The sequence below is a fragment of the Phoca vitulina genome, unplaced genomic scaffold (assembly GCF_004348235.1).
Source record: "Phoca vitulina isolate PV1807 unplaced genomic scaffold, GSC_HSeal_1.0 scaffold26, whole genome shotgun sequence".
NCBI classification, from domain to species: Eukaryota; Metazoa; Chordata; class Mammalia; order Carnivora; family Phocidae; genus Phoca; species Phoca vitulina.
This window is the reverse complement of record NW_022589729.1, coordinates 21,320,351-21,338,475: the sequence shown is the minus strand read 5'-3', so window position 1 is coordinate 21,338,475 and position 18,125 is coordinate 21,320,351. Positions and strand designations below refer to the sequence as shown.

Genomic DNA, 18,125 nt, shown 5'->3' with positions numbered 1-18,125 from the left:
GAGCAGGCTGGAGCAAGGTGACAGGGGCCCCAGGCGGCTCTGAGGGAGAAAGTGAGAGACACCAGGAGCCTCCTCCCAGGAGGCCTGGCTCATGGAGACCCGGTTGGGGCCCCCACTGTCTGCCAGGAGCTGCAGCCGGCGCGGCCCCGTCTCCACCTCGGCACGGATGAGGGCTCCCCCACCCTGCGCAGGCTCACGGACGCCTAGGCCCCACTCACCGCTCACAGCCCGGACAGGAGGAGGGGGCAAGTGGTGGACGGCTCCATTAGCCGAGTGATGGAGCAGAACTGCGGCTCGGCTTTGCATCCCTCAGGCCCAGCCAAGCCAAGTGACAGAGGCTACTGAAGGACCGGGACGGTGAAGTGCGGGGTACCGGCAAGGCCCTGTGTGTCACAGCACGTGTGACCGTGCTAACACACGTGCACGGCACCGTGAACACGTGTGTAAACAAGCGAGTGAATGTGTGCGTCACGCAGCCATATGGGGGAATGTGAGAAGCCCTAGGAAGAGAGAACAGGGGGTCTCAGACCACACCCCTTGTCTAGAACTTGGGGATGACATGCAAAGATCCTGTACTTGGATCGCGAGCGGGACGGACCCCAGCGTGGGGCACCTTGCAGAACCACAGAGCCCCGGGGGTGGGGGAGACCGCAGGCCCCCAGCCCCCCTGCAGCATCCCTGTCACCTCTTGCCAGCCCCTCAGGCGAGCGGATCCTCTGCTTCCACAGGTGGCCTGAGGGGTGGGACCCGAAGGAGGCATCGGGGGACCTGGTGTCTCTCCCCTTCCTTCCGCCCTTTGGAAAGTGCCTCTGCACCTCCCTGGGTGGCCCCGTGACCTTCTGAGATGCTTGGAGACCTAACCTCTGAGCATGAGCAGCACGAGGGGTGTCGATGTAGTGAGGAGAACGTGGGCGTTGGAATACAGGGCTGGGTTCGGCCCGGGCGCCTGGCAGCTGGGCACCCCTGGGAGCAGGGCTCAGGCCCCAGCATCATTCCTCAGCTACAGAGACAGGGCAAGGTGCCTGTCCCGGCAGGGCCCCGTGAGAATGACATCAGCCACAGCGTGCCGCCGCAGAGTGACCCCTGAGCGCACCCACCTTCCCTTTCCTCGGTGCTCCCCAGCGGGGCTGGTGGCGTCGGCGCTGACCGTGGGCCCCAGGTCAGGCCTCATGTCCCCAGAAGGAAGCCGCAGCCCTGGCCGAGAGCCAGGGATTCTGCTCTCCAGTCCTGCTCGGGCCAGGAGGCGAGGGGCACTTTGGGGAGCCCGAGGCTGGGGGTTCTCCTCCCAGCCCCTCCCTGGTCCTGGGGAGACTGCACCATTCCTGCCTGTGTCAGTCACTTGCGTGAGGCTCAGCTCCCCGAGGACTGTAAGGGTCGCCGGGTGCGAGGTGTCTTGGCCTCTGCATTTCCTGCCGCCCGGCCCTGCACCCAGGAGCCGCCTGGCTGCTGGGCTTGGCAGGTAGGGACTGAGAAGATGGGGTGTCACCAGACACTGCACCCTCCCCTCGGGCAGCCACATCCAGCAAGCCCCCTGCTTCGGAGGGGAGAAGGGAGACTCCAAGGCTTGGGGCACGCTGTCAAGGCCAGATCCCCACAGCCTAGGGCCTGAGTTGTCATTGGCCCGGGGGAGGCAGGCCTGCAGAGGGAGACAGACCGGCAGGCTCTAGCAAGCTGTTTCCTCGGTCTCCTCCCTCGGGAAAGGGAGTCCCACACAGTTCAGACCTCAGGAGAGTCGCAGGCTGAGGAAGGGCGTGAAGATTACGTCCCTCCTTACTGAGGGACGGGGCAGAGGTTGTCCGCCTTATCCAACCTTGAAGGTAACGTCAGAGCTAAGTGCCGGGAATACGAGATGAAGAAAACTCAGCTCCATCCTCAAGCAGCTCAGGGAAAGACGACACACTCAGAGCTTCTCAGAGGTGGAGCAGATGGGATTCTCCCGAATGACAAGAGACCTGAGGCTCAGAGATCAACTTACCCAAGGCCTCACTGTGAACTGGAACCCTGATTTCTTGGCACCCAGCCTAGGGCTCTTTCCCTCCTAACAAGCAGCCCCAGCTCTCGGGACTAAGTGTGGGGGAAAGATATCATGAAGGCCCTGGGCCCACAGGGTGGGGGTATGTGCCAGGGAAAACTCCCCTTCCTAGAGGTTCTAATGAGCACCACACTGACTTCCATGTCATGTTCAGCCGTGTCAGGTAGGTACTAGTATCCCCATTTTACAGATGAGGAGACTGAGGACACTCACATCGTGTCCAATTTCCCCTGCCCCATAGGACGGCAAGAACTGCCCTCAGGTGGCAGAGTATTTCATCGGGGGCTAAGCAGGGAGCTGGGGGCAGTCAGGGGAGCCCAGTCTGCTCTCGGCACCTGGGAGGGGGGGTCAGCTGAGGAAGATGCAGTCTGCTCCCCCCCATTCCCTCCCAGATGCTGGACAGGCCCTTGGGAAAAAGATGTGCCCTTCACTTTTCAGATGAAGATGACCATTACCACCAACACTTCTGACAGCTCATGGTCTCCAAAAACTAAAGTGGGTCACGCAAGTCCCGGGGGCACAATTATATTCCCCGAAGAAGCCAAATTTCTCCTGCTTGACCTGGGGGCCAGAACAGACATGGGGAATAGGGGCCCAGAGGGGCAAACCATGTCCTCAAAATGCCAACAGGCTAGAGGAGGGAAGAGATGCAGGACAATACCAAGTTGGAAAGTCCAGCTTGGATTTTATGTGGATCCAAACCTGGGAGGCAGGACCACTGAGGAAAACGGAGCCAGGTCAAGCCCGGGGGGGAGGGGCAGCCACGAGGCGCATATTAGCGCCCAGCCTCTGGATCAGATGGACCTGGCTTCAAGTCTCAGCTTTGCCACTTGCAGCCCTGCACACTTTGGCAGGTAGCTTAGCTTAGCCTCTCTGGGTCTTGCTTCTCCCTCTGTAAAATGAAAATGAAAATAATAGCTGTCTTGTAGGGTTGTGAGGCTCAGGGACAGTGACTATAGAGCATGGTATTGTGCCCATATCCTGGTCCTGAGGGGCTGGAACCTGCAAGGAGCACACAGGGGTGGCTCCGGGGGGGAACGGGGTAGAGGGCAGGTGGGCCTCTCCTAAGCACCGTACTGTGGCCCAGGTTAAGCTCAGCACCCTTCTGTGTACTTCCTGGAGACTGCAGCTCTTTGCGCTGGTAGCCAGACCTCTCTAAGTAAACCATCCTCCCCCTGCCCGTACCCTCAGCAGCAGCCCAGTCAGTCTTTTAAGACCCAACTCTGGGCTGAGTCCTGTCTCTGAGCCATGGCACTGTCCCGTGTCCAGACAAGTCCCTTCACCTTCAGCCTGCCCCTCCCGCCCACTGTCCATCACTCAGCATCAGCCAGCCTCTCGAGCTGGGCCTGCTGGGGCTCCATTTTGTTGGCTCAACTTTTCAGATTCTTACGGGTGGGTCTGACCCGGTCCTCCCCATAGAAGCTAGCAGAATCTGGCCCTTCTTCCTCTGGCCACCACTCCCATTCTGCAGTGACAGAGCTTGGAAGCAATGAGACGAGGTGGTGCTGGTGCCCCGAGGACATCCCAGCTGCACCCTAGCCATGCCAGTGGGCCACCAAGCGGTGGTGACGTCCGGCAGGTGGCTGGAGGGCTGGTGTGCTGCTCAGGAATGGGCGCTATTGGGAGAACCAGTGTCTGGGAGTCATTAGCACAGGTGGCTGGGTGGGGGTGGGGGAGTGTTGGGAGAACACTCACCCCGGGGAGAAGGAAACCAGAGACAGGCTCCAGGGAACAGCCACATTTAGAGGATTTGCAGGAAGAGGGGAAATGCCAGGAAGAGTGAAGAACAGCCAAGGATGGAAGGAGAGCCAGGAAGAAGAGAAAACGGATGTGCGGTGACAGAGGTAAGAGAGCGGTGGGCGGGGACACAGGCAGCCTTTGGGATGCTTGGGAAGGAGAATATACTGATGACAAGTTGTGCGTGTTGTTGAATCTAAGTTACACCTCAATCAAGAAGAACAAAGAATGAGCAGAGGAGAAAGCTCTCTCAGCTAATGTGTGGTCAGTGCTCCAGCCCCGCGCTTACACCCTCCATTCGGCCTGCAAGAGCCGGACTAGAGGGCGGCCGGCGGGGGGGGAAGGGGGGTGGCGGTTAACAGGCCACTGCCCAGGGCGCTGGGCACCAAGGGGCCCACCTGTTTCGCCCGTGATGCACCGGTGCTCCTGCTGAGAGACCATGGAGCAAAGGCACAAAGAACCAGGGAGCACCACTCGGGGGAGCTTCCAGAAAGGAGCCCCAAGCCAGGGACACAGGGGTGGGCTTGGAAGGGGCTGGACAGTTCTAGGCAAGAGATCTGGCAGGTGGCAGGGGAGGGTGTCGGACAACTGCAAGAAGAGATGGGACCCCGGACCACCATGGCCCTGGAAGGTGCAGGAATGACAAGTGACAGCAGGTGGGTGGTGCAGTAGGACCCCGGTCCTGGCTCGAGAGACCCCACCTTCTGGGACACATTCTCCACAGAACCTGATGTGGGGCAGGAGAGCCTCCTTGGGCCAGGACGCCAGAGGCCTCTAGGCTTTCTCTCCTAAGAGCTGAGGCATTGCTCTCCACCCACCATGGCTGAGCACATTGAGAATGGGCCCTGCGGTAGTCAGGAGTGAAATGCACACAGGTTTCCAGCCTCTCTGCCATCGGCTGGAGGAGACCTGAAAAGGACGTGGGCAGAGGATCGTCCCCTCCAGGCAACGGGTGACACTTAGCATGCACAGAATTCGGCAACCGTAGGGCCCAGCTCCACATCAGTTCTGAAGGGCCACACACAACACAGGTTACAGCAGAAGAAACCGAGCCAGAGGGAGGAAGTGACTGGCCCAAGGTCACAGGGTTCGTGGGCAGAGCCTAGCTCCCAATTCAGTGCTCTTCCAAGCCAGCAAATCCTCTGGCTTGGAGAGTTTGCCAAATAGGCATGATGTGAGCATCAGGGGTTTCAGTCTCCCTGTGGCATGGCCCCGGGTTCAAACTCTAACTGGAATTCCTGGTGTGACTCCCGTCAGACCCCCAGTCCCTGTGGCTGGTAAGCGGGAGGCAGTATTTAACCTTTTCCATATATGGAGCCGGTCTGTTTCAGTAGTTCTGATTTTCTGCCACATATTCAAGCTCCTCACACACTTAAAGCAGGAAAGGCTTCAGGCATCTAACTTCAGTTTTCTCTAGCAGCCCTCTCGGCTCTCCTTGGTGGCCCCCTCAGAGGTGAGGACCACAGCGCATCTCCGGGGCTCAGAGGTGCTTCTGCCCCTGCCCCCAACACTGCACTGGGGTCCCTCTGCTTCCCCCTCCAACCCCAATGGTGTGAGGGCTGGGGCAGAAGATGAACTCTTCTTCTGGTGGGGGCTCCCCGCCTTCAGGCTCAAAACGAGGGAGGAGTTTTACATAGTCAGCACTTTCCAAAATCCTGATGGGATGGTGATTTTATGAGGTAATGAGTACCCCATCATTGAGAGTATTCAAGCTGGGATTAGACACTACTGGAAGGGATGCCAGAGACAGGGAGGGGACACAGGCTTGGCCTAGACGAACTTCAAAGTTCCCTCTCCAACCCCGTGAGTCCCCAAACCTCTGACACCTCATTCCGCCCCTTGCTGTCAGCTGGCTTCATTCGCCCGGGCTCTGCCAGCTCCCAGGCTCTTGGTCCTCAAGAGAAGCCACCACCCGATTACGTGGGGAGCTCAATAGTTCTCTTCATAACATCACTACTCTTGCAGGGAAGGCTTGGGGGTATTGAAATTAAATACAAAATGGAGACCAGACTTGAGAATTCCCTGAGCAGACAAGGCCATTTAGGCCGTGTCAGCAAAACTAAATCTAGTTTATTTCATGAACATAAGCAAAATTTAACTTAGATTAGTTCTTGTAAATGCCTCTGATATTCATTTAAAAAAGAAAAAAAGTTGTCTTCCTAAAAAAACGGTATAAGAGAATCACCTTTAACCAATCCCCTGCCAAGTGGAAACCTCCATCATAATAAAGCACTCTTGGTAAAGGGTAAACAACTTGCTTCTCACTTGATAAGCCATCCTGTGATGTCCAGTCCCTGAGCTTCTTATCAGTCTTTGAATTTAAAAGCTCCCAGTTTACCAACTGTTCTTAAATGCACAATAAACTCTTACTAAATACTATGTATTGATTTGGTTTTAATTTTGCTTTTTCTGGGCTTGGGGTAGGATGGGGGAGGAAACAGGACAAAGGACGGCATGGAGGGAAGGGGGGGCCTGGAATCCAGTGTGGCTACCACCAAGGGAGTTGGGGGGCACACTGCAGGGCGGGTCTCCGTGAGCTGAGTTGGGACCCAAACAAGCAACAGCCCAGCGCTGGCCTCCTGATTGGGGGTGGTTGTCAAGTGAAAAGGGAGCCCGCTTAGCTCTCCGAGGCTTGTTAGAGAAAAAGGTGAATGTTGAAGACGTGTCATGGCAGGCAGCTCGTTAAGCCCACGGAACTTAAAAATAGTGAGACACACAGGCATTGGTGGGGAGGGGAGCTGGGGACTGAAACTCCGGCTCAGCACACCAGAGGCAGGAACAGCAAGCCCTGGAGAGACTGAAGCCATCCCCAGTAGAAGGAAGGCTGCTTAGCCATCACCTGATCTCCCCAGGTAAGCTTGGAGCAGGACCCTGCTGGAGATGCCGCACCTGCTCGGCGAAGAGAAGATGAGCCCCAGAGGATGGCTGAGCTCCGTGCAGATGTCGACAGAGATAAGACACAGTGACACACCTGCTCTGGAGGACTTCGGAGCCTGCCTGCTCACGGACACTCTACTCGGTTTCCCTGGGTCCGAGCACCCCTCAAACGTCCTTTATACCACCTTTCTGATCAGTCTGCTGTGCAGGCTTTGGGACTAGACAGGCTTCACTCAAATCCTCCCACCTGCCAGCTTGGTGACCTTGGAGAAGGCGCTCCCCTATCCTGGACTTGCTTTCTCTTCCATTAAATAGAGACACCATGGATCCCTACCACGTAGAGTTAAATGCACCGGCCTCCACGTACCTGGAATGCAGTAGGACCTCTGGCAGGTTCCAGAAAGCAGGGAATGTGAGGTAAAGGGAGGGTCTGGGAAAGGTTGCAATGGCTGGATGAAGATGCAGAATTGTTGCGGCTGCCTTGCTTCGCGGTGCCAGACTGGGTTTGGAAAACAGTTATGGCTTTCACTGAAAAAGGGAGGGAAACTAGGGGAACCAGATTCAGAGTCAACCAACACACAAAGGGCACCTACTGTGTGCTCAGCACTTGTCCATAGATGATCCTAAACCAGGAGGTGGGGCCAAGCACCGGAAGCCAGCTAGGTAGTTGACTGGTGTGAGGGCCGCAGTGACTCTAGGGAGAATTCCAGGGACACCTGGGTGGCTTAGTCGTTAAGCATCTGCCTTCGGCTCAGGTCATGATCCCAGGGTCCTGGGATCGAGCCCCGTATCAAGCCCTGCTTGTGTTCCCTCTCTCGCTGTCTCTCTCTGTCAAATAAATAAATAAACGCTATAAAAAAAAAAAAAAAGGGGGGAGAATTCCAGAAGTGCAGGAGTCAAGAGAAGGGAAACCAAGAAGGGGGGCGGGGCAGTGAAATGGTTCTTTTTCTGGCTTAGATCATAGGAGAAGGTCCCCAGCCCAAGGGCTCTAGGATGAAGGGAGGGCTATGGGGGGATCTCGCCTCAACCTGGCCTGTTAACACACTGGGTGGGAGAAGTGTTGTTAGCGCCCATGGTAACCTGAGACCTTGGACATCTACTCCAGGCTTCACCCCTGGGGGCTCAGGCTACTGAGGAGATAGCATGGGGCTTATATAGGACATAAGAACTGCAACACACCTTAGGATCGATTATTCCAGCCCTTTCTTGAACAATGGGAAACCAAGGCCCAGAGAAGGGAAATTACTTTCTTTCTCTTTTTTTAAGATTTTATTTTTATTTATTTTAGAGATTTATGAGTGGGGAGATAGGCAGAAGGGGAGGGAGAGAGAATCTGGAGCAGACACCGCACTGAGCACAGAACCCGACGTGGGGCTCGATCCCACAACCAGGAGATCATGATCTGAACTGAAATCAAGAGCCGGACACCCAACTGACTGGGCCACCCAGGAGCCCCAGAAATTACTTTCACATCAGTAAGAGAGTCAGAGCTAGGATCTAGGATGCTTTCCACTACACTGCACTTCCCACACCCTGACCCTGAGTCATGGGTCCTCTCTGCCTCTTAAATTCCACATTGGAAGCTTTATATACTAGGGGAAAATGGACTGAGGCTCAAAGGGACACAAGAAGTTCCTAAGGCCACACAGCAGGTCAGACAGAGGAATGCAGGGTGTCTGGTCATCTTTCCCAGGATACAACAAACATTAATTGAGCATCTACTATAACCCAGGCAGAGTGCTGGGAACAGTCTCGTACCTCACCTCTTTTAAACCTCACATAGAAGCGAGGTGCTAGAGGGGCTACCGCCAGACTATCAGGGTTCAAGTCCTGCCTTTGTTAGTTCAGCGTCCTCAGATACATTATCTGGGCCTGGGTCTCCTCATTTTGTACAATGGGACTAATAATAGTACCTATCTCACAGAGTACAAGGAGATAATCCATGTAAAATACTGACAACAGGGTCCGATGAAAGTTAACTTTCAAAATAAATATACCATTTGACCCAGCAATTCCACTCCTCGGAATGTGCCCCAGAGAAGCGAAGATATATGTTCTCTCAAAAGCCTTGACATGCAGGGTGCCTGGTGGCTCAGTGGGTAGAGCACGTGACTCTTGATCTCAGGCTTGTGAGTTTGAGCCCCACGTTGGGTGTAGAGATTACTTTTTAAAAATCTTAAAAAAGAAAAACAAACCTTTACGTGAATGTTCATAGCACCCGTGATAGTTCTTATCAAAATCCAACCCAAATGTCCATCAACTGATAAAAGGATAAACCAAGTGTGGTCTATCCACACAATGAAATATGATTCAACAATAAGAACAAATGAAATGGCACCTGCTACACCCCAGAGACGCCTCGAAAATGATGTAAGTGAAAGAAGCCAGACACAGAAGAACACATATTATCAGATTCTGTTAATATGAAATATCCAGAAGAGGGGCATGTGTAGAAGCAGGCAGTAGATCATCAGTGGGCTAGGGCTTGAAGAAAGGAATAGGGAATGACCGCTAACGTGTGCAGCTTTCTATCTGGGGTGAAAAAGTAAGTTCTGAAATTAGATTATGGTGGTGTTTGCACAACTCTGTGACTGTACTAAAAACCACTGAATCATGCACTTTAAATGAATGAACTATATCTCAATAAATCTTTTTTTTTTTTTTAGTAAAAAATTGATATGCCCCTGAAAAGTAAGGAGCATCCAATCACATTTGGGGGGGAGGGCGATGAGGTTCAGAGAGATCCAGCACTTAGCCCAATATGGCTAGCAGTCTGCAGGATCTGACTTTGGACTTTGTGTTATTGAACTCCAAGTCCAGGGCTCTTTCCTGAATCTTCTTCTAAGACCTAATCCAGCCCGGACTCCCAAATGTCTTGGGAAAATCTTCCATTCCCTCCCCCTCACAAGGCTACTCAGCAAATTCTCCTTGCTATCTAACCTAAATCCTTCCAACTTTCTGAGGTATGAGTGCAGGGAAATTTGAGGTCAAGGCCAAGGTCACAGGAGATAGGCACCAGGCTGGGCCCCTCCATTTCTAGCCAATGTCCAATGCCTTCTTTAGGAAGTCTGGGGAATGGAGCAGATGAAATACAGTGGACTCTGAGCATGAGCTCATGGCTGACTTTGGAGGTGACCTTGGCAAAGCAACCTCATCTCTGGGGCTCTTGGTAAAATGATATTTGGAAAGAGGCTCTGAGGAGGGCTCCAGAGGCAACATTTCCAAGGCCCTGAGTAACTCTGAAATAAAGTGTCCTCCCTTCTCCATACCTGCCATTCACCCCAGACGACCAGCTGCGAGGGCTGTGGGAGAGTGGGCATCACTCAGTTGCTGGTTTGGGTATCTGCAGCCTGGTCATCCCTGTGGTCTTCGGCAGGGACCTTCGGTAACCACATGTGAGACCCTTGGCCTAATCATCGAACCAGTACCATCAGCCGGTCAGCTCGGCACCGTCTCCCACCCCAGGAAGGAGACAGATGACGGAGGGGATAAAAGTGCTATCAAGCAGGGTCCTTGACTTACTTGGCAGGAAAAGTGCTGAATATGACACGGCGTCAATGCCCTGCTTCCAGGCAGCCCCCTTCCCTGCCTCCCTGCACTGCAGATAGCCTGGCTGGGGGTGGGAGGACGAAGAGCCGCCTATTTTGGCCATCCCAGGGAAGGCATGACCCCAGTCTGTCTGTGGCTCCCGGCCAGGGTGTCCCAGCTTGAAGGGTATGTTCAACCCTCCTGCTCTCTGCGTATACAGCTGTGGACCCTGTCCAGAAACACTCCTGGCCCCACTGCCAGGAAGCATGGAGAGACACAAAACCACGATCCCTTTTCTTGGCCAAATGAAAAAGAGCAGGCACGGAGAGAGGCCAGATTCAGCCCAGAGTCACCCAGAGTCTGAGTGGCCTCACTGGGAGAGCGGCCCACTGGGTTTGGTGCCATTTGCAGAAATTTCAACGCGCCAGAGCCTCAGCCAGGAAGGCTGCCTGCATCACAGAGGCTGAGACAGTGTGCATCCTCTAGGCCCGCTGGGTTTTCCAGACCATCACCCACCTGATTGGATCCCCAGGACACCTCGGAAGAGGTGAGACAGTCATCCTTCTCCATTTTTTCAAATGGGGACAAATGAAGTCCAAAGATGGGAAGACACAGCATGTGTGGGACCATGTGCAGTAACTCAGCGATGAAATCATTGGCTTCCAGATCCTTCCGATCAACTACAGTCACATCCCTGCCTCACCCCACTCCTAGCTCCAGTGTTATGTTTCTTTTTCTGCAAAATGCCCCTTTCAGTTTTAAGAATCACCATAACAATAGCTAAATCTTTATTAGCACTGTATGCCAGGTACTTGCTATTCTTAGAGCTTCTCATGTCCACCCTATGGCGTACCAACTAATTTATTTCCACGTTAAAGATGATGAAACTGAGGTTCCAAGTGTTTAAACAACAAAATCCCAAAGGAGTTGGGCAAGCTGGCGCCCTGGCATCTGAGCTCTCAGCCACTGTACAATAGCGCTGAGGACCCACGAGTTACAAGGATCCATACACTCCAAGCCCCATCAAAAGATGGGCAAAGGTCCCAAGGCAGGCTCAGAGAGTTTGCTCAAGATGGAGCATCGAAGCCAGGAAGCCAGCGCAGGGAAACTGGGCGGCGCTCTTGCCCAGGGGCCATGTGCTGAGGGGCATGGGGACAGGCTGCAATCTGTCTCCCAGCATCGGGCTGCCCTGGAGGCCCAGCCCCTGCCAAGCCGTGGGGAGCAGGCTGAAGGCTCAGAGCTGGCAGCCGTGGCCTGCCCTACTGTGAGCAGCAGTGAGAGACTCTCCTGCCGCCAGAGCCGGGGCCCGAGCAGCTTGGAATACTGCAGGAGCCCCTGCGGGCGCAGGGCTGGCTGCGTGCAGGCCCAGGGCCGTCCTTCTCCCCCCCAGTCTCAGTCCCTCAGCTGCAAGCCCACAGCAGCAGCAGAGCAGGCCCGATGGCCGGAGGTCACTCTGGCTACACGGTCTCCAGGGACCACCGGTTCCGCGGATCAGTTTGGGAGCCTCAGCACCAGGTTTAGTCTCAGGAGGCAGCTCTGACCTCCAGGAATGTCACTGTGAACTTTTCCGGGGGCAGGTAAGAAAGCTAGCTCATTGCCAAAGTGGGGAGGTGAGCTCGACGGATCCACCCCCACGGCTGCCCCCTAGCAGATTCACGGAGAGCGGGGAGAGCAGGGGATTCCCACTGTAGGAAGTCCTTGCTCGTACCTCACCTGAGCCCTTCCTGCTGCAGTGCAGCCAGCCCCAGGGCCTCATACAAGAAATGCTTCTGCTTCCAAATGCGCCCTTTGTGACATGGTTAAGACGCGACTCCATGAGCAGCACAGTGATCACAAAAGCCATCAAAGCAGCCGGCAGCTGCTGTGGGGTCAAGAATTTCATTTCAGTTGAGGAAAGGCTGGGGGCTTTGGCCCTCCTCCCCCCAGGCCCTACCCAACTTCAGGACCCAGAGAATAAGGAAGCAGGATGCAGAGAAAAAAAAAGAAGAAGAAGAAGAAGGAAAGATAACAAAACAAAGGCAGGGGGAAAAAATTATTCACAGCCTCTCTTGACCTGCCAAGGACTTTTTCCACATCTTTCCCTGGGCTCAGGGGCCCAGATAAGGAAGCAGCTTCTGCATGGCTCTGCCTGAGCTTCGCTCAATGGGCCATCTGCTCTGAGGCCTTTCTGCAAAAGCTTTAAAAGTCCCATTTCTCCAGGGAGCTGGGAGCTGGGGAGGCGTCAGCTCCGAACAATAAGGGAAATTTATTAGGGATCAGGGCTGCCGGGAGGTTGGTGCCGGATGCTGTCCGAGATACAAAGGGTTATTGAATGCGGTAAACGCAAAGGCTCCTTTAGAAGTCAAGGGCTCACATGGGAGGCCCTACACTCTGCAACCTTCCTTTCCAGAATCCCTCCCCGCCCCCCACCCCATCCCAAGTCACACTCATCTCCCGTCCTTTGCCACTGGGCAAATATTGACTTTCTTTCACTCAGGGTTGCCAGTGGAACTGAGACCCACGGGGCTGGCTAGCGTCCCCTTCCTCGGGGAGGGCAAGGCAGGCTGTCAGCCGAAGAGCACCGAGCAGGGGCCAACAGAACATGTCAAGAAAGAAAGCCTCGAAGGAATATCATGGTCTTGGGAGTAATATTTCTGTCTTTCTTTCTTCTGCTTTGTCTCTCTGTCCTCTGTCCCTTTCTCAAGCACATTTGGGTTTATTTTCTCACATTCTGGCTGTCCTGCACCCGCCTAGCATGTCTGACCCAAAGAAGGAGCGTACAATAGCTGGCAAACGACCAGAGCTCTAGCCTGGGAATTACGGTCTCAGACACCGGGCAACCTCTGGCTAGTCTTGTCATTTCCTGGGACCTCAGTGTTCTCATCTGCAAAATGGGAGCGTCAGACTAGATGCTCTCAGAACCAGGTCAGAGGTGCTTTCCCATCGGCGACCCATGTCCTTTCTGCGGCCATCAAAGTCTATTGCCTCGTGCTCTCTGATTTTAGAAGAGCTGGAAAATATCTGCTTGGTGCTTAATGGGGAGAGTGGAAAGAGCACTGGATGAGGGCCCCCAAGTGCAGGCTCAGCGCCATCTCTGCTGCTTACGTGCCCTGTGATACTGGGCAAGGTGCTCCCCTTCGCCGAGTCTCAGTTTGCCCATAATCAAAGTCAGAGACTGGATGAGATGAACTGCACGGCCTCTTTCAGTGCCTCGTGCTGTGGTTCCACTCACCTAACACATGCCCAGGAGCGGAGATGCCTTTTCTCCAAGAAAGGGCTGTCATTTTACAGCCCTTTCCTGGTGACTAACCTTGAGTGGAAGGCTGTGCCGCACCCCCGGCTTGTATTCCCTCATCACCATCACCGGGAGCTTCCGTTAACCTCCCTGTTCTCGCTGACAGACTCACACTCTGCCTGCAGCCCCCTGTGGCTGAGCTTGCCCCTCCACAGGCCCTGTGACAAGGACCAGTGCATTCAAACTCCAGAAGCCCAAGCCAGCACACAGAGGGAGCAGGATGCGGGAGGCCAGGGGCACCCTCTCAGAAGCCTAGTGAAAGTGCACGACTGTGGGCTCTGCCCCACCCCTCCTTTAACCTCAGCCCCTCTTCGTGACAACACAGAGCCTCAAGAAGCCCATTGCTTGTGCAGCACCCAGTCCACACTAAGAACTCCCCATATTCCAGGAATTTTATAGAAGTTATTCCCATGTAATCTTCACAAGAACCCTAGGCGATAGGTAATTTTCTTCCCATTTCACAGATGAGATAACTGAGGCTCAGAGAGGTTAAGTAATTTGCCCAAATTCACACAACTAATAAGAGAGAGCCAAGATGAGAACCCAGGTCTGTCTACCTGCAAAGCCTTTGCTCTTAACCCTCAGCAGTCTTACTAAGAAAAGATGGCATCCCCTCTCCCCAGGTTGTCCCAGAACTGTGACCAAGGGCCAGTGAGAGCTGATGCCCAGATGATACCCACAGACCTCCTACCCCACCCTGCCCAACCTCAGTGAGGGCAGTGCCAACCGGGCCCAGAACCAAAAAGGGTTAGAAGGACCTTTGATTGATCTAAACCAATCTTTCACTTTGCAAATGAAAAAATGGAGGCCCGTGGATGGGACTTGCGTAAGGTCACGCAGTGAGTCCTGGCCCTGCCACCCCTCCACCCAGCCCACCAGTGCACCCCGCCTGGCCTGGCTCTGGGATCTGGGATCCTGAGAGTCCCCCCAAGGCCGAGCCAGTGCCTTTGCCAGCCCTTTCACCCCAGCCCAGGAGGGCCTCTGGCTCTTCGCCCCCGGGATCTAGTCTCAGCCTTCCCTGGGCTTCTGCGGGCTCATTCCTGGAAGGTTCAGGAAGTGGAGTCAAAGCCCCATGTGTCCTCGCCACGGAAGGGACCAGAGGCATGGCAGAAAGTGGGGAAGGGAGAGCTAGAGGCAAACAGGTGCGAGGTTATAGGAAAGTCAAGCAGGTTTTTTTCTTTCACATGAAGTTTCTGCTGCAGAATGATGCTAATGGTGAGAGAGGGAGGGAGGGAGGGAGAGAGGCAGTGAGGCAGCACTGCTGCTCCAGGTCCATAGGGAAGCTCTGGAAGCCCAGGGGAGAGCCCAGGGCCCCGTCCGTCCGCGGAAGGCGCACCTGCTGCCACAGGCTTTCTTGTTATCATGACTAGCAGCGACCACTCACTGAGGACGCAGAGGGCTCAGCACTGGACGAGGGCTCAGCATTTTCCGAGCGTTTCTTGTTTAATCCTCACAACAATCCTAAAATACCACCACTATTTTCATTTCAACCGAGTAACTGAAGCTCAAAGATGTAAAATACTGTATCTTGTCAAGGTCACACAGCTAACTAACAACCAATAGAGCCCAGGGTCTCCGGAGGGTTCGCTCCAGGGCTGTGCAAGGCCTTGAAAGTGGCCCCTCCATATAGAGTACTGAGTCTCCAGTGGTCTCGGCGCGGGGGACAGAAGTGTGCTCGAGGCAGGTGTGCACCACCTGTCCCCATCCCCCAGCCAAGCCCCCTGCCGGCTGCTCAGACACCGGTCTAGAACCTCAGCCCCAGAACTGCAAGGTGGGAAGGGTCCCTGGGAAGTGATCTAGTTCAACCCTCTCGATGTACAGGTGGGGAGAGCAAGGAAGGGGCTTGCCCAAGGTCACACAAGGTCACACAAATTGGAGGCAGAGCCTGGAATTAAACTCATGCCTCCTGTCTTAAGCCAGGACTCTCCCCCAAACACCCTGAGGCCCAGTGAGAAGCTATGCTTCCATCCCAACTGCAGACAAAGCCAGAGTTCACCCGAGAAGGTGTGAGATTAGGTTTTCCTATGACAAAGGTTGTGTGGGGGGTTAGGGGCTATTGTAGTGGAGATCTCTCTAAACAGAGAGAGGACCTTTCTAAACATGATTCCTTCAGATCACCCTTGTCTGAGGTGGATGCAGCCCCGTCTAGAGCCAGGGGCCAGACAGCATGACCTTGGGGGATCCTTGACATCCCCCTTTGGCCTATGGGACTCCTATCTGTCACTGGGAATCTCTCCCCAGGGAAGGCTCTACCCCCTGCAAGGAGGATGTGTGGCGCTGGGAAGCCAGACATTCTCACAGCCGTACTGGAAATTTTAAAAGTGGGAAGAGATGATGGATGAGCAGGCTGAGGGTCTCAAGGCCCTGCTGACTTTCTCAGGGGGCGGGGAGCCACAGTTTCCCCAGACGCTAGGTCACAGGAGGAATGCAGCTGGTGAAGCTGCACCCCACCCCTTCCTTCCATTGGCCTCCCCTGCATGCTGGGGCCTGCGGGTGTCAGACCTGGGAGACTTCAGATACCAAAAGCTCCAAAATCCCATTCCACAGATGAAGAGACTGAGGTTCAGAGGGCTAAGTGAGTTGTCCAAGGTCACAGGCTGGGTCAGAATGGAAGCTTCCTGACTTCCCCTGGAACGCTGGGTACACAGCTCCACACTGCCACCCCTTCCCCAGGGAGCGAGCGCTGAGCTCCCCGCAGAGAGGCCTTCCATCAAAGGCATGAATTCCTAGGCGCCAAAGCTAGGGACAGGCACCCAGGGGGCTGGTTCACCTGACCGCCCTGCCCCCCACCTCGTCGCCCCATTCCTGACTGGGGCACCAAGTGTCTCCATCTTCGTGAGGTTCAGAGAGGTGCAACAGCTTGTCCAAGGTCACACAGCACACTGAATAGAGCGTGCCCTCCTACTGCCCTGGTGCCCCTTCCCCAAACCCACCCCGATCTCTCCAAGCTTTGCTGCTTGCCAGAATCCTTAGGACCCCGCTTCCTCCAACACACCGAGCCGCGGCGCTCGTTGGAGTATGAAAAAGTTTCGAGGAGAGGAAGGGGCGAAGATGCCGCCTACCCATCCCAGCCCCGGACCGCTGCGGCAGGGCGGGGGGCGCGGAAGGGAAGCGAGCTCCGCGCCCCGCCAGTGTCCCCAGCGCGTCCCGCTCTGCGCCAGGGGGCTCCCGAGCTCCGCGCGGGGCGCTTCGGCTCAGCCTCACTGCGGCGGGGTCCCACGCGCCCCGCACCCACTTTTCACTGTACACCCACTTCATCGGCCTCCCCCGCACCCCCTCCCGCCGTTCCCCGCTCGCCCCGGGTGCCCGCGCGGCTGCACCGCGGCCTCTCTCGCCTTCTCCCAGCGCGCGTCCCGGGCTGCCCGCGAGGAGAAGCAGGGCAAGGGCGAGGGGTTCCCGGGATAATTCAGGACACCTCCCCCGGGACCGACCGGGTGGTTCCGACGCAAGTGGATTTCCGGAGCCCACTCCCCCACCGCGGGCTCCGTCCCGCACTTAGTTTACCCGGCTGTGAGCGCCGAGCCCAGAAAGTCAGAGCGTCCCAGGTTAGCGACCCTGCATCCGCCCGCGCCCCAGGCCCTCCCGGGTGGCCGCGGGTGGTCGGCGCGCGGCTGCGCTCGGGACCACGCGTTGCCCTCGCAGGGTGTCCCCGCCCGGGGCGGCTCTTACCGGGGACGTCCGTGCGCGGTGCGGCGTGAGCTCGCCCGGAGGGCAGAGCGCGGGGACGGCCGGGGTCTCGAAGTCGCGGTCCCCTCTCCCCACTTCGCGGCCGGCCGGGCCGCTGCGGCTCTCCTCCCGCCCGCCGGCTCCCGGCTCGCCGGCTCGCCCGCGCTCTCTCTCTCTCTGCGGTAGTAACGGCCCGATCCCGCTCCCCCCGCCCGCCAATTGAGATGCTCCTCACATCCGCCTGCACGCAGCGCGTGCCGGCCCCTCCGAGGGCGATCCCCGCAAACCGCGGCGCAGGGCCCCCGCCCCGGCAATCCCCACCCCGGGGAGGCCGCCCCTGCACGCCCCGCGCCCCCCTGCTCCGGGCCGGACCGCCGGTGGGCGGGGAGGGAGGGGCGACAGGGGAGGGGAGGTGTGTGCGAGGGAGGCGCGGCGTGCGGGAAAGGGGTTCGACCCGGCGCGCCCCTAGTGAAGTTTGCGGTGGGTGGGGCCGACCTGGGGTCCCCGGAGCCCCGCGGGGCGATGCGGAGGAGTCCCCTCCCGCCCCGTGCCCTCCTGCGACACTCCCCACCCCACCCGCGCCACCCACGAGCTTTACAAGCCTCTCGGGAGCGGGGATTGGCTAGGGGAGGGGCGCGGGGAGGGGGATCGCTGCGCGGTCGGGAACCGGCTAGCGGGTAGGAGGGAGCCGATTTGCTTCAGGGGATACGGATGAAGGCTTTCCTGAGTCGGGAACGAAGAGAAAAGGGAGGGAGAAGAGGAATGATAGAGACAAAAGGCAGAGAGCGGAGGGGAAGGGGCGGTGGGGGTGTCTGGCCCGGAGAGCTCGGACAGCGCGCAGCCCCCCAGCTTCAGTGCAGGAGGCTGAAGTAGGGACGGGCGCTCGGGGCTCTCCTCCCGCCTCTAGGGAAGGGGAGGGGCCCTGGGGAGAGAGGAGGAAGTGTGCGCTGCGCTGGACCTGGGCCTGGCTCCCAGGTAGGAACCCACCGAAAGGGCTCCGGCCAGAAGGAC

The 18,125-nt window shown here is 56.5% G+C and overlaps 1 protein-coding gene across 2 annotated transcripts in view; it reads right to left on the bottom strand.

The window, feature by feature from the left end:
* The window catches only part of SYT2 (synaptotagmin 2), a 105,494-nt gene that overhangs the window by 26,944 nt on the left and 60,425 nt on the right, over nt 1-18,125 (bottom strand). Inside the window, exon 1 of one of the 2 annotated variants that reach the window (XM_032422351.1) lies at nt 17,118-17,626. The exons of the other annotated variant lie outside the window; for it this stretch is intronic. The gene's annotated coding sequence lies outside the window, so the exon portion shown is untranslated. Of the gene's footprint in view, nt 1-17,117; nt 17,627-18,125 lie in introns of those variants that run through there. 2 annotated transcript variants of the gene reach the window in all.